This window comes from Miniopterus natalensis, chromosome 1, assembly GCF_054644295.1.
Source record: "Miniopterus natalensis isolate mMinNat1 chromosome 1, mMinNat1.hap1, whole genome shotgun sequence".
Classification (NCBI taxonomy): Eukaryota; Metazoa; Chordata; class Mammalia; order Chiroptera; family Miniopteridae; genus Miniopterus; species Miniopterus natalensis.
Genome location: NC_142081.1, coordinates 113,426,674 through 113,441,014, shown reverse-complemented (window position 1 = coordinate 113,441,014; position 14,341 = coordinate 113,426,674).

Genomic DNA, 14,341 nt, shown 5'->3' with positions numbered 1-14,341 from the left:
GTTTTCACCAGGGACCAGGACTTAGTGAAGCAGCTACAGTTCTCATAGCTATCACCCGGGGCCGACATTTAGATCTCCAGTCACTGACTTTGTCAGTCACCTCTGCCCTCAGGAAAATCTCCAGATTCCTTTGCGTGGAGTAAAAACACCAAGTCCATTGTTTTGGCCAAATTACTCAGACTTGTCTCTAGGCGCTACTTCCCCTCCTCCGCCCCTTTGCTCCAGCGTCTGGCAAACGAGGCGATTCGGCTCCACAGGAGCCCCCCTCGCCCCTAGTCTTGGCATCTGCTGCCCTTCTCTTTCTGGCATAGGTTTCCCGTGTCCTTCGGGTATCAACTTACACATCCCCGCTCCCCAGAGGCCAGCCATGCTGACACACAACTGGAATGTCCCTTCTGTGTGCCCCAGGGGGGCCCTGTTTTATATTCGCCACGGTGCATGCGGCTCTGAGTGGAAACTGCCTGCTCCTCCGTCTGTTCAGTTTACAGCGGGCGACTGTCCAGGGCTGGCCTGAGCAGCTTCCCCTCTAACTCCAGCGCCCGCCGTGCTCCTTACTGTGTGGCTGTTGAGTGAATGAATGACCCTCAAGGCAGCCAGATGCCTGCTACTTAGCCATGATAGCAATTCTGTTTTGTTTATTTTTGTTTTGGTTTGGTTTTATATATAACACTTTATTAAACTTATTGGGGTGACAATGGTTAATATGAACACATAGGTTTCAGGGCTGGGTTTCTGTTACAAGATCTGTATATTCCTCTGTGTGCCCCCACTCAGAGTCATATCTTCTCCCATCACCGTATATTAAGACCCCCCTTCGCCCCCCACCCCCTTCCCTCTGGCAACCAGCACACTGCTGTTCGTGTCCACAGTAGCACTTCATCCCGTGTGCATCCTCGGGCAGACCACAGGCCACAGTAACCTTGTGCTGTGCACTGTCGTCATATACAGATGTTTTCATTCTTCTTAACACTTATACTTAGTGGCAGTGTAGATAAAGAATATAATTTTCCTTTTCTTTCCAGGTGCTGCTGCATTTGAATCTGAATCCTTTAGAGCTTATCCTGTAGGATCCGTTGCTCAGTGAACTTCACAACAAGATCTACTTGTGAAAACATCACGAGAATATGCACAGATTCTGAAGAAATATTATATGATCTGAAACAAATAGTAAAAATTTATTTACTGGACTGTTTACATAACATTTCAATAATTGTTTTCCATTAAACGCATAACATGTGAGATCTTTATTAAAGAAAAATATTTCTGGATCATGTGTGTGCTGAAAATTTATAGTATTTTAAACTATGTTTCTTGGCATCTAAGTTTCAAGCATGTTTTCTAAGTGAAAGCCAGCACTATGGAGGTTTATATACTGGAACTGCCCAAATACCAGCGGTTTAAACCACACCCAAACCACCAAAATGTCCTTCACACTTTAGTGGTGTTAATTGATAGCTTTTTTATCTATTCCAATTTTATCACTATATTTGATCCTAAAGATTTAGACAGACATCACTTTTATATCTGCTGCTGTGGCTGCCATCAATGTTGGCATGTATTACAATTGTTAGTTATATTGCCATTAGACTCATCGCGTGTCATTTTAGACCCTGATTCATAGATCTTTCCTTGTGGGGAAATAAAGTTTGCCTAAGGCTTCTTCCCTTTTCTATTGATTTATTTTTTAGAAATAGTGTTAAAGTTAGAGAAAACTCCAAGTTTTAGTACAAAGAACTCTTTTCCCCTGAACCCTTTGAGAGTAAATTGCTGACATTATGCCAACACCTCGATTCCTTTAGTGTTTATTTCCTACCAGTCAGTACCTTCCACTTGCTACCAGACCACCCTCACAATCAGGAATTAACACGAATACATTCTATTATTTCATCCTCATATTCTTTTCCATTTTTGCCACTTGTCTGTAGTGTCTGTTATAGCAAAAGGATCCTGTTCAGATCCCTGGGTTGCATTTAGCTGTAGTGTGTGTTCGTCTCCTTCAGTCTGGAGCAGGCCCTTAGTCTTTCCTTGGCTTTCATGACCTTGGGTCTTTTGAAGAGTAAGCTCCGTAACGTAGACTGTCCTTCGGGTGGATTTTCTGATGTTTCCTTATGATGAGATTTCGGTTATACATTTTTAGCCCGAGCACCACAGAAGTCGTCCTACACTCCTCTAACTGTGTCCTGTGGTGGGGCCTGCGCTGTTGCTCTGCCATTCTTGGTGACGTTAATGTGGGTCAGGGAGGGTGGTACCTGCTTGGTTTCTCCTCTGTAATGTTCCCTCCTCACTTTACAAGCAATTAGTGTTTTATAGGGAAGTACTTTGGGCCTATGCAACGGTCTCTTCCCTACACTTCTGATTGACTCATTTATCAATATAGGCTCATGGCTTATTTTATTCAATGGGTTACAATTTGTTAAAATAATTTTTCTGAATTTATTTGTCTTTTAGAAAACTCTGTATTGGCAGTTTCAGACTTACAAAACAGCTGCAAGAATAGTAGGAAGAATTCCTGGGTACCATCCCCAAATGCTAACATTTTACTACATTTGCTTTACCCTTCCTCCCTTCTCTCTTCCTAGATAAATATAAATGTAGGTATGACACATACACACACACACATATATATAAAATCTGAAAGTTACACACATGCCTCTTTACTCCTCAGTACTTTAGTGTGCATTTCCTATGAAGACGGAATTATCTTACCGAACTGCGGTATAATTATCAAAATGGGGGAATTAAAATTGGTTCAGTATTAATATGTAATCTTGGATATCATTTAGATTTTCCTATTGTCTCGGTAATATCCTTTATAGTCAAAGAACATCCATGACGCTGTGTTGTGCCCATTGTCCCGTTTCTTTAGTCTCCTTCATCTGGGACAGTCTTCAGGCTTCCTTTGCTTTTCCTGACTTCCAGTTTGAAGAGTGCAGGCAGCTATTCTGTGGACTCCCGTTCGGGGCCGCGTGGAGCTCCCTCACGCAGCGCAGGTTATGCCGCCCGGGCGGGCGCGTCCCGCAGCGACGCGGACCTTCCAGCACAGCCGACCTGGGGCACACGCTCGGCTCCAGGCCTGGCGCTGTTGACCTGGATCGTGCGGTTAAGAAGTGTCTGCCGGGCTCGCCCACAGTGAAGCTCCTATTTATGTTCTGTATGTCACAGATCCCTTGTGCGGGGTCCTCTGAGCGGTGCCAATACCTGGCCCCTCCTCTGAATTTCTCGCAGCTGGCACAGCGCCCGCGATGATTCCTGCTGGAATCAGCCGGTACCATGTTGTCTGCCAGGTGCTGGGGCCCTCATTCCGCCATCCCTTCTGCACCGAGACAGTTAAAGACAAGTGGGCACGAGGGAGAAGGGAAAGCTGACTGTTTTGGTGCTTAATTCCCCCCATTGGGCCCGTGGTGGCCTTTCGGGGTGCCCTCCTGTCTTTCTGACCTGTCCCCATTTTCCCTTGAGCTCTTCCTTGCTCTCTGGGCACAGGATGTTCCAGGCTCGCCCTGCGGTTTCCTGCCCAGCCCTGGAATCAGCCTTTCCCATAAGAGCCCCGACTCCTCTTAGGGGCGAGGACGTTTAGAGACCAAGGCCCGGCGCTGGCTGTGGGGTGCGCGCCGCTCCCGGGCTCATTGCTCACGGGCCCCTCAGAGCAGCAGGGACCGTGTGTGCAGAGGACACGCACATCCGCGCACACGCGTCTGCAGTTCTCTGGGAATATATTGAAAAGCAGGAGTTCTCACCAATCTATCCCGCGGGGTTCATGCTAGTTGTTTCCTTTCCCTTCTTAGTCCCTTTCCTGGCAGTAAGCGGGCCCCACCCGCAGTATCTGATTATCTGGTCAGGCTTCCTGTGGGTAACCAGCTCTGTCGCCCCGCCCCTGCGCACGTGTCCCCTCCCTCCCGCCTGGATTGTGACCCCCACACTGGGTTGTCTCCACTGCTGTCCCTTCCAGGCATGTGCCCGCTTCACCCCATCCTTCCTCACCCTGTGCCGGGCCACCTCTTCTGCAGATGACTTACCCTGTCGGCTCTGAAGGCCAGGCTGGGCGGTCCTGCCTGCGGGGTGCCCCCTGACCTTGCTGTCTGACCCCTCCTGCCATGTCGCCCGCCTTTCGGGGTGCTCTGGCTCCAGCGCCAACACTGTGCAGGGGGCCCTCCCAGACTCACACCTTCCTCGTTCCATCCGGGCTCCAGCACCTCGCTCTGGGCCACCGCACCTCCCTGCCTTTGTTCCTCTTTCAGGCTGGTTCCTGGCACAAGTGGTTTTCTGTGAATGAATTTGACTTTAGGATGTAGATTATATCCCTGGGATTTATGTTTATCAACAGAAGGCTCATTCCGTTCGTGATCTGATTGTCCTTAAGAGTGGAAGCCCTTTATCCTTGATGTGCTAAAGCCCTCTTGCAACTCAGTGGAACATAACTGAGCCACACTTCAACTTTTTGCTGTACCCAAAACTTAGATTGAGCAGAACTCTAATATTGAAGAACATGATACACAGCTTCAAACTGTAGCCTGACGTTTAGGGTACGTTATAAAAATAGAGTCTATTCTAAAACTCCTTTGGTACCTCGGGGTTAAATATATTTCTAATCTTTCAGTAACTCTGTGAATGTATTTAGATTGATGTTAAATATTACAAATCACACTTGTTTCATAAATGCGTAAAACGTGATCACATTGTAAATTCTATTCTTCTACCAGTATTTTTCCACTTAGTGGTGACCTGATAGAATCACATAATTCCATAATTTCTATTTAACTGTTTGTTTGGTCTTTAAAATTTATTCTAAACAACACTCCAATGAATACCTTAGCATGAACTGCAGTAGCTGGTTGTAATGACCTTCTCTGTGGGAGCTAAGACCTGGTAATGTTGCTGAAAGGTGTTGGTGTGAAGATACCGATTTGTATTGGAATTCACCCTCAGAGAGAGATTAAAAACACCCCTGAGAAGATCCCTGCGCTCTGAGAAAGCATGAGCTGGGGGTCTACTTTTTAGGAATATGCACTTTTGAGTGGGTTGAAAAAACATATAGTAGCAGTAAGAAAGCAAAAACCAAAAAATAAGAATTGACTTTCCATCTTTTAAACCAGTGGTTGGCAAACTATGGCTCAAATCTGACCTGCTGTTTCTGCACGGCCTGTGAACTAAGAAAATTTTTTGTATTTTTAAGATGTTGGTAAAAGATCAAAGGAAGAATAATATTTTGTGATATGTGAAAATTATATGAAACTTGAATTGCAGTGAATAAAGATCTATTGGAACACAACCCCTTCCTTTTCTTTACATATTGTCTACTCTCATGTTCCAACAGACCCTGTGGCCAACAAAGCCAACAAATACATACTGTCTGGCCCTAGCTCTCTGCCGCCTTTCCCGCGCACTGTTTCCCGCAGCATGTGGCCGTCCCCGGGCCATGACCGGCTGCGGCATCATCCCAGACGCAGCCTGGTGGCAGCCAGGGGCTCCCACAGCCCCGTCCAACAGTGGCGGTTGAGGGGCCGGGTCAACGTGCTCAATGTGGTAGATTTTTTTTCGATGCTGTTTCCTAAAATGGGTGGAATGAGTAAACAGCTATAATGTATTTCTATTTCTTATTCCTGTAGTTGGATATGAGATCACATCCTGTCCACTAACTACATCACTGGTTCAGATCCTTGAGGCCCAAAGCACGGTCCACAGCCAAGGAAACGCATCACCATCTGGAGCTTATTAGAAACGCAGAACCTCCAGTCCCACTCCACGACCCTCAGGCACATTGAAGTGTGAGCAGCACAGGTTTAGACAGAAACAAAAGATTTCCTAAAAATGGGGAGCTGTTTGAGGAACACAGATAAGGTCTGACTGAACTGAGTCACATAAAACAAAAAATGGTTGACTCTTACATGCCAGGTGCTATGCTAGGGACAAGGAGCCTAAAGATGGAAACACTTATTATGGAAACATTTAAACATACACAAAAGTCAAAAGATTAACATAATGAACCTGATCCACCTTTCGTGGAAGGGTTTTGGTATCCCTTGATTCATTGCTTGGATGCATTATCTTATTAAGGCTTGAAACATGATGAGTTTTACATTTTTATTATTGCTTTAGCTCTGATTAGCTGCAATTCTTCTATAAAGACTTTTCCCTTGTCATCCAATTATTACTCTGAAGTACAGATTTTATGAGGAAAGCAGAATTAGTGCCTGATACTTTCCCTTTCATCACCAGTTTTCAGAAGAGCTACTTCCAAATGTTTATAGTTTTGCTTTTTGTTAAGCATCTTTATGAACTCATGGAATTGTATAGATTTATAACACATGGGTTATATGTGATTCAATCCACTGTAGTCATGTTTAAATTGTCTCATCTTTAGGGAGGGGGAACCCCTTTGGTTAATTATCTTTTTATATGGCCCTAGTATTCTGATAGGTCCTTTCTTTCTGGCATGACAAGATACTTAAAGAGTATTTTGTAAGTGTCTTGTATTAGACCTGGGCACTGAAGTTTAGCCACTTTTATTGGGAAATAGTGTTTAGAGACCACCATCTAAGTGATAGTGAGTAGGAAAGCCCATTGCCACTAGGCATCATTTTTTTCAGGCCTTTTTAGTGGACAGACTAGGAAACACATATTTTCATAGATAGGAAAAAATATATCATGAATTCATAGTGATGTTTTCAAATCAAAGGAAGATTATAGAATTTTTGCTTAACAGCTTGAAAAATATATAAATTATAAAAATGTTTGGGGAAAAATATTTGTATATTTTTACCCTGAAAACCTGAGATCCTAATAACATCAACATAATTACTTATTTGCTTTAACATACAATATATGTATATCTAATCTTTTCAAAATAACAATACAAATATTGTTTTACTAACACTAAAGTAACTGGATTCAATTTAGGATTTCTTTGTAGTTCTTTTTGTCTTTGGGATATACTTTTAGGTTCTGTGGTGTGGTTTTTTGGTTATTTTTAAATTTATCTTTATTTTTGAAAGTATTACAGATGCCCCTTTCCCCCCATTGATCCCCTCTACCTAGCAGCATCCCCCCTTTCCAAACCCTCACCACACTATTGTCTGTGCCCACAGGTTATGCTTATATGCATATAAATTCTTAGGTTAATCGCTCCCCTCCCCTCACCTCCACCTTCCCTCTGAGGTTTGTCAGTCTGTTCTGTGCTTCTCAGGATCTATTTTGTTCATTGGTTTGTTCTGTTCATTAGATTCATATCTGAGTGAGATCCTCTGGTACTTGTCTGTCTCTGGCTGGCTTATTTCACTTAGCATAATACTCTCCAGGTGCCTCCATGCTGACTCAAAAGGTGAGAGATCCTTTTTTATAGCTGTGTAGTATTCCATGCAGAAAATGTACTACAGTATTTTTAATGTATTCATCTACTGATGGGCACTTGGGCTGTTTCCAGATCTTACCTGTTGTAAATTGTGCTGCTATGGATACAGGGTGTTTGGGTTTCTTAGGATATATTCCTAGAAGTGGGCTCGCTGGGTTAATTGGCAGTTCCAGATTTAATTTTCTGAGGAAACTGCACACTGTTTTCCACCGTGGCCGCACCAGTCTGCATTCCCACTGGCACTGTATTCAAGAAGGTGCTTGATGTGACTTAAATCTTCTTGGACTTGTGGAGACTTGTTTTGTATCCTAACATGTGTCCATCTTTGAGAATGTCCTGTGTGCCCTTGAGAAGAGTGTTTCTTCTGCGGCTTTGGGGTGGAATGTTCTGTAAATGTTGATTAAATGCATCTAACCTAGTGTGTCATTGAGAGTCCCTGTTCCCTTGCTGATTTTTGTCCGGGAGATCTCCCTAGGGAGGTGGGCGGGATGTTGAAGTCCCTCCCATGGCTGCATTGCTGCCGATGTCTCCATTAACGTCTGCAGAAGCTCTTTTCATATTGAGGTGCTCCTGTCTGGGGCGCACATGTGCTTACAGGGTTATGCCCCTTGTTGGATCCGTTCCTTTAGTGTGTAGGGACCTTATTGTCCCTTGCTGTGGCCTTCATGTTGAAGTCTATTTGTCAGATATGAGTATTGCTGCCCCAGCTTTTTAAATTCCCGTTTGCAGGAAGGTGAGTGTCTTTCCCTCCTTCACCCTCCCTGCTGCGCGGAGACAGGGCTGGAGGGGACGCAGCGCCCCCGCCCCAGCCCCGCCTGGCCCGGCCCCGCACCCGCTGGAGGAACGGAAGTCCCCCTTCCCCACAAGTCAGCCTCCAGCCCAGGAGGCCCCCCCAAACAGAATTTCCGGGCGGGGGGCAAATCCCCCAAGGTTTTCTTTCCCGGGGCCTGGGGGGGCATTTCTCTTGAAGTTGCGGGATTTCTCCTCTCCGGGTGAGGGCGGCTCTTCCTCCGGGCGGAGCGGGCGGGGTGCGCTCGGACCCGGGCCCAGCCGCCTGAAGCACAGCGCCCCATCCTCCACCCTGCAGCCGCCACTTTAGGATGAGCCAGAGCAGCGGACCCTCCCCCAGAAGCGCTGCCCTCCCCCCTCCCTGCGCAGAGGAGCGGCCCCCCGAGGACGCCGACTGGAGAGTCAATGAGCCGGGGCTCAGCTCCCGCCGCGCCCCGCCAGCTCCCCGCCCGGCTGGTGACCCAGCTGCTCCCCCTCCCAGACAGAGAGGAGTTTGTTTTTCTGCCTTTATATCCTCCCGCAAACACTGCTGGGGCTGCGGGTTTGTTTCGGGCAGGAGCCCTGGAGCCTCCGACGGTGGCCAAATAAATCTCCAAACGCTCAATTCGGTGCCATGGGACTTAGTCTCGGTCACCTGGGCACAACCCCGCCCGCCCGCCTCCCTCCCCCACCCCCAGGGCTCGCACCTGCCCTCAGCCCCGCGCTCAGAGGCCGCCCACTTCCCTTCCCGCGAGCCTGCGGGCCACCCCATCGGTGGGACCTCGGGCAGGACCACCTCCCGGAGCTCCCTGGGGGCGACCTTCCCCCACCTTGGGGACAGCTCCCTGCGAGGGGGACGGTGAGCAGGTGAGTGCGTGAGGGCGGCTTCACCACCCGCAGGGGAGTCATGTTTGCGGGGAGAGCGGCCCCGCGGGTTGAAAGGGTGACCTGCCGGGGCCCAGGAGCTGAGGAAGGAGGGACGGAGCCCCGGCTGTGGAATCAGTGTCGGGGGCCCGCGGGGCGCAGATATTCCCCCGCTCAACCCATCCACTGGGGTCCCCGCCGGCTCCTGGAGCAGGACACTCACTGCACCATGTAGCCCGATCCCAAATTTATATTAGTTATTCGTTCCCAGCTTCCCCTGCCTGAACCTATCATCTGATTTTAGTTCCTTTGTATTTATAGGGAATCTCAAGAGATTGGTTTGAATGGAATATTTAAATGCAAATGTCTTGTAAAACTGCATAGAATTTATCCTAAAACTTTTTCCTAATTTGTTGTTGAACCGGTCCGTAATTACAAAACGTGTGATGAATTCTGTAATGTAATGAAGAGCTGGAAGTTTTTAAAAAAATAGTAGCAGTTTGGAATACCGTACTCCTTTCTGCATGGTCCCCAGTTTGCGGTCACTCCTGTCTTGTCATAATTTCTTCTTCTTAAAATGCCCCCCATTGGCATCTGTCAGCTGGGACTTGCCCGCCCCTCTGTGCCCCTAATTTTAAGCTGAGATGAGTGCGGTCCTTTCCTCTGTCCCACAGTGTTCAGCGTGTCCAGCATCAGGTCAAGGCAGCTCCGAATCCTTAAGGGAGAATCTAAGTCTAGAAATGGTGTCGGTGGAGCTCACTTGAAAAGCAAATGCTTCAAGGCCTGAGTCAGACCTCTGGCCATGTATCTGGAATAAGCCTGTGCTGCAGGAGGCGGTCGTATGAATGAAAAATGAATCTAGGGCCCTGAATTTTATTTTCAGTTCAGTATTTACCCTTTTAATGGACTACAGAAATGCTGAACAAATTTCTGTAAAAATTGGCCCATTTATATGTACCTAGCCATTCTCTGAGAGTATAATTTTAAGTAAATATTAATATAGATTATTGGGTACATTGTTTCTTTCCTTTGAACAGGCCACAAGTTTTGTCTGTAAAATACATTTCCCTGTGTTTCAAGGTGAGCTATAAATAAATCCATATAACTAAAATTTTAACTCATGTCAAATCAGTTACCTTTTCAATGGGAAAAACGCAATTCTGTTGTAGTTCTAGTGAATAAAAATGCTTAAAACAAATGAAGTTATTTACTCAAAAATAATCTTTAAAATCTTCAATGTTATCGCTTGATTTAAAAAGAAACCCATCTTTCATTTGAAGTTTCCCTGATAATTCGGATTAAATTCATCTCAGATTTCTCTCTCTTTATAGAGCTTAGTTTGCACCCTGTTGGAAGCTTTTTAGCACTTACATCATCTGCTTGATAATGGAGCTGTTAACGTGTGTGTTGTGCATTTAATCATGAGTTCCAGAAGATGAAAATTATGTCTTATTAATTTCTGTGTCCCCAACAGTGCTTTCCACATAGTACTTGTTCAGTAAATCTTTGCTGAGTTAATTGTTTAACCTAAAGCCTATTATTTTTAACTTGTGAACCTGGAAGTATGGGCTGTAAACAAACATTTGGGCTGATCGATGTCATGGGGGTGTGGAGGAAGCAAAACAGAAAAGTACAATTATACTGTGACGGCCCTTCTCTAAAACAAGTGGGGCTGTCTCAGCGCTGTGGGCTTGGGGGCAGCCTCCAGGCAAGCCATTTCCTTCCACAGTACTGTTTTCAGTGGTAAGGCGATTGAGTGTATGATCACTAGGTACCTATAATTATGTAAAATTGTAACCTTGGAAAGCAATTTTATATTTTGAGCCAAGGAAGTTTTTATAACTATTCATGTACACATAAGAGGTGGAAGGTATACTGGTCAATGTTAGGGGAAATGCACTTTTTAATCTGCCTTTACAGAAAATAATTAAGGTAACTTAAACAAAAAACAAAAAACTCTCTTGGCAGTGTTTTTTCTCCATTAGAAAATGAAGGAAACTTCCTATATAATTTTATGAACCATGCTATTATCTTATGTACATATTTTATTATAAATTCAACATGTATTTAATATTTATTGAATGTCAGCCATGTGCAGTGTCCTGTGGGAAGACAAATGAGTCAGCCATTCATATCTCAAGTTGCTTATAATCTTAACAGGAAGGATATGAATTACACAGGTAACTATAGTAGAAATGCAGTATAAGTGATATTAAAAATAGCCTTTACATATATTAGAGTCAGGATGGAGGAAGATTTTTGAAAAATGAGATTATTTGAACCAAAGTTTGGGTAAGCTTCTGAAAGCTACAAATGAATGGAGACTGTTAATCAGGTTGGGGGTGGGAGGAGAGAAATGACATAAGCGAAGATAGAGAGCCCTGGCCAGTGTGGCTCAGTTGGTTGGAGCGTTGTCCCGTACACCAAAGGGTGGCAGGTTCGATTCCCGGTCAGGGTGCATACCAAGGTTGTGGGTTCAATACCTGGCTTAGGTTGGGGCACATGCAGGAGGCAACTGCTGTTACTCTCACATCAATGTTTCACCCCCCTCCCCCCGTTCTCATACCCTCTCTCTGAAGAAAAATCAATGAACATGTCCTCGGGTGAGCATTAAAAAAAGAAAGAATATAGGGACTATTCAAGGAGTTTTCAGATATGATTAAATTTAGCTATGTTTGGCTGGAGCACAAGGTAAGGAAATAGTGGGTGGCAGAGATGAAAAAGTATTAATAAAGACCAGATAATGGAGGGCTGTAAATGCCAAGCTGAAAAAGTTTTTGGATTTGACTTGTATATTGAGGAACAAATATTTTAGGTAGTAAAGTGATGGGTCACATCTGTGGTTTAGGAAAATTAATTTGTCACTCGAGTATAGGATGAATTATATGAGAAATTAGAGAATGCTTCAGAAGATGGAGGTTGTGCCCTGGCTGGTGTGGCTCAGTTGGTTGGGCGGCATCCTGTGCACTAAAGTGTTGCTGCTCTGATTCTGCCATCAGGGCACATGCCTGGGTTTGGGGGTCGATCTCCAGCAGGAGGCACGCAGGGGGCAGCCTACTGATGTGCTCTTGCATCGATGTTTCTCTCTCTCCCTCTTCCTTCCTCTTTCTCTAAAAATCAATAAAAAAATTTTTTTAAAAGATGGTGGTTGCAGTTTGGGTGAAAATATTTAATGTCCTGAACTCAAGGCCCAGGCAGTGGGAATAGAATATTACAAAGAAAGAATAGGATTTACTTGGCAACGATTGAATATGGAATTGAGAAAGGAATCACACATTACCACTTTCGCAGTAATGAGAGTGTGCAATCCATTTGAGTTTATTCTTGTGTAAGCTGGTGGTCTAGTTTCGTGTTTTGCATGTACCTGTCGAATTTTCCCAGTACCATTTCTCGAAGAGTTGTCTTTACCCCCATTGTATGCTCTAAAACATTCAAACACATGGAGGTCAAATAGCATGTTATTAAACAATGAATGGGTTAATAATGCCATCAATGAAGAGATTAAAAATTACCTAGAAACAAATGAAAATGAACATGCACCACTACAAAATCTATGAGACACAGTGAAAGTAGTCTTGAGAGGGATGTTCATAGCACTATAAGCCTACCTCAAGAAGCAAGAAAAATCTAAAAAAATTAACCCTACACCTGAAAGAACTAGAAAAACAACAACAAACAAAGCCCAGAGTAAGTAGAAAGAAAATAATAAAGATCAAAGTGGAAATAAATGGCATAGATACTAAAAAACAAAAAAAAACCCAAAAGATCAATGAAACCAGGAGCTGGTTCTTTGAAAAGATAAACAAGATTGATGAACCTTTAGCCAGACTCATCAAGAAACAGAAAAGGCCCAGATAAAATCTGAAATAAAAGAGGTAAAGTAGTAATTGATACCACAGAAATACAAAGGATTATAGGAAAATACTGTGAACAACTGTATGTAAACAAATTGGACAACATGGGTGAAATGGATAAATTCCTAGAAACATAACAGACTTCCAAAACAGAACCAGGAAGAATCAGAAAACCTGAATAGGCTGATTATAACTAATAAAATTGAAGCAGTAATCAAAATACTTCCAGCAAAAAAAAAGTCCTGGACTGGATGGCTTCACAAGTGAATTTTACCAAACATTCAAAGAGAAGCTAACACCTATCCTTCTCAAACTATTCTAAAAATCCAGGAGCGAGGACTTCCAAGCTCTTTATATGAGGCCAGCATTATTCCAGTTCTAAAAACAGATAAAGACTCTACAAAGAAAGAAAATTATAGGCCAATATCCCTGATGAACATAGATACTAAAATTCTCAACAAAATACTAGCAAATTGGATCTAGCAATATATTAAAAAGATCATACACTATGATCAAGTGGCATTTATCCCGGAGATAAAAGGTTGGTACCATATACGCAAATCAATAAATGTGATACATCACATAAACAAAATGAAAGGTGAAAATCACATGATTATACCAATAGATGCAGAAAAAACATTTGATAAAATCCAGCACCTATTTATGATAAAAACTCTCAACAAAGTGGGAATAGAGCGATATTTCAGCATAAGGCCATATAGGACAAACCTACAGCCAACATCACACTCCACAGGCAAAAACTAAGTGATTCCCTTAAGACCAGGAATAAGACAGGGATGCCTGCTTTCATGACTCTTATTCAACATAGTACTAGAAGTCCTAGCCATAGCGATCAGACAAGAAGAAAATTTTCCGCTTAAACCCAGAAAAGCATTAGAGGAAACAATGTGATAAATGCCCTATCTCCCCTGACTTTCTCTTACTACTACTAGTTTTGCTGTTTCCTCGCTTATGTGTGATTTTTAAACATTTTCACTTTATCTTTTAAATTTAGGCTTCATTTTGTTGCTGAATGACATTTCCAAAAAAAAAAAAAAAAATCTTTACGTGGAAAGTCTTAATCCAAATGATCTTAACCAACTTCCATAGTTTATATAACTTTAACTCTTTACTGAGTCTCTTTTAACAAAAATTAGGTACTTCATCTATTCCTGGTTTTCAGATTCTCTAAAAAGTATACCAAATGTTTCGATCACAAGTGTCAACTTAAAATGCTTCTTCATCAGAAAGTACAATTTTACCAGGTGTGAAGTGAGTGGATACCCACTGCTGCTGAGTAGTGCCAAGACAGGAAACCTCCTGATGTCCCCTCTTCAAAACAAAAAACCTGCCTTTGGGCTCCTCTGGGCTGCAGCCGGGGTGGAGAGGTTTGCGGGGGCGGCGGCGGCACTGTTCCCCCCGCGGTCCGCGCAGCGGGATCCGGGCTGTGCGTCTGAGGCCGAGGCGGTGAAGGAACTGCGCCCCCGGCGGGAACCCAACCCGGGGTCCT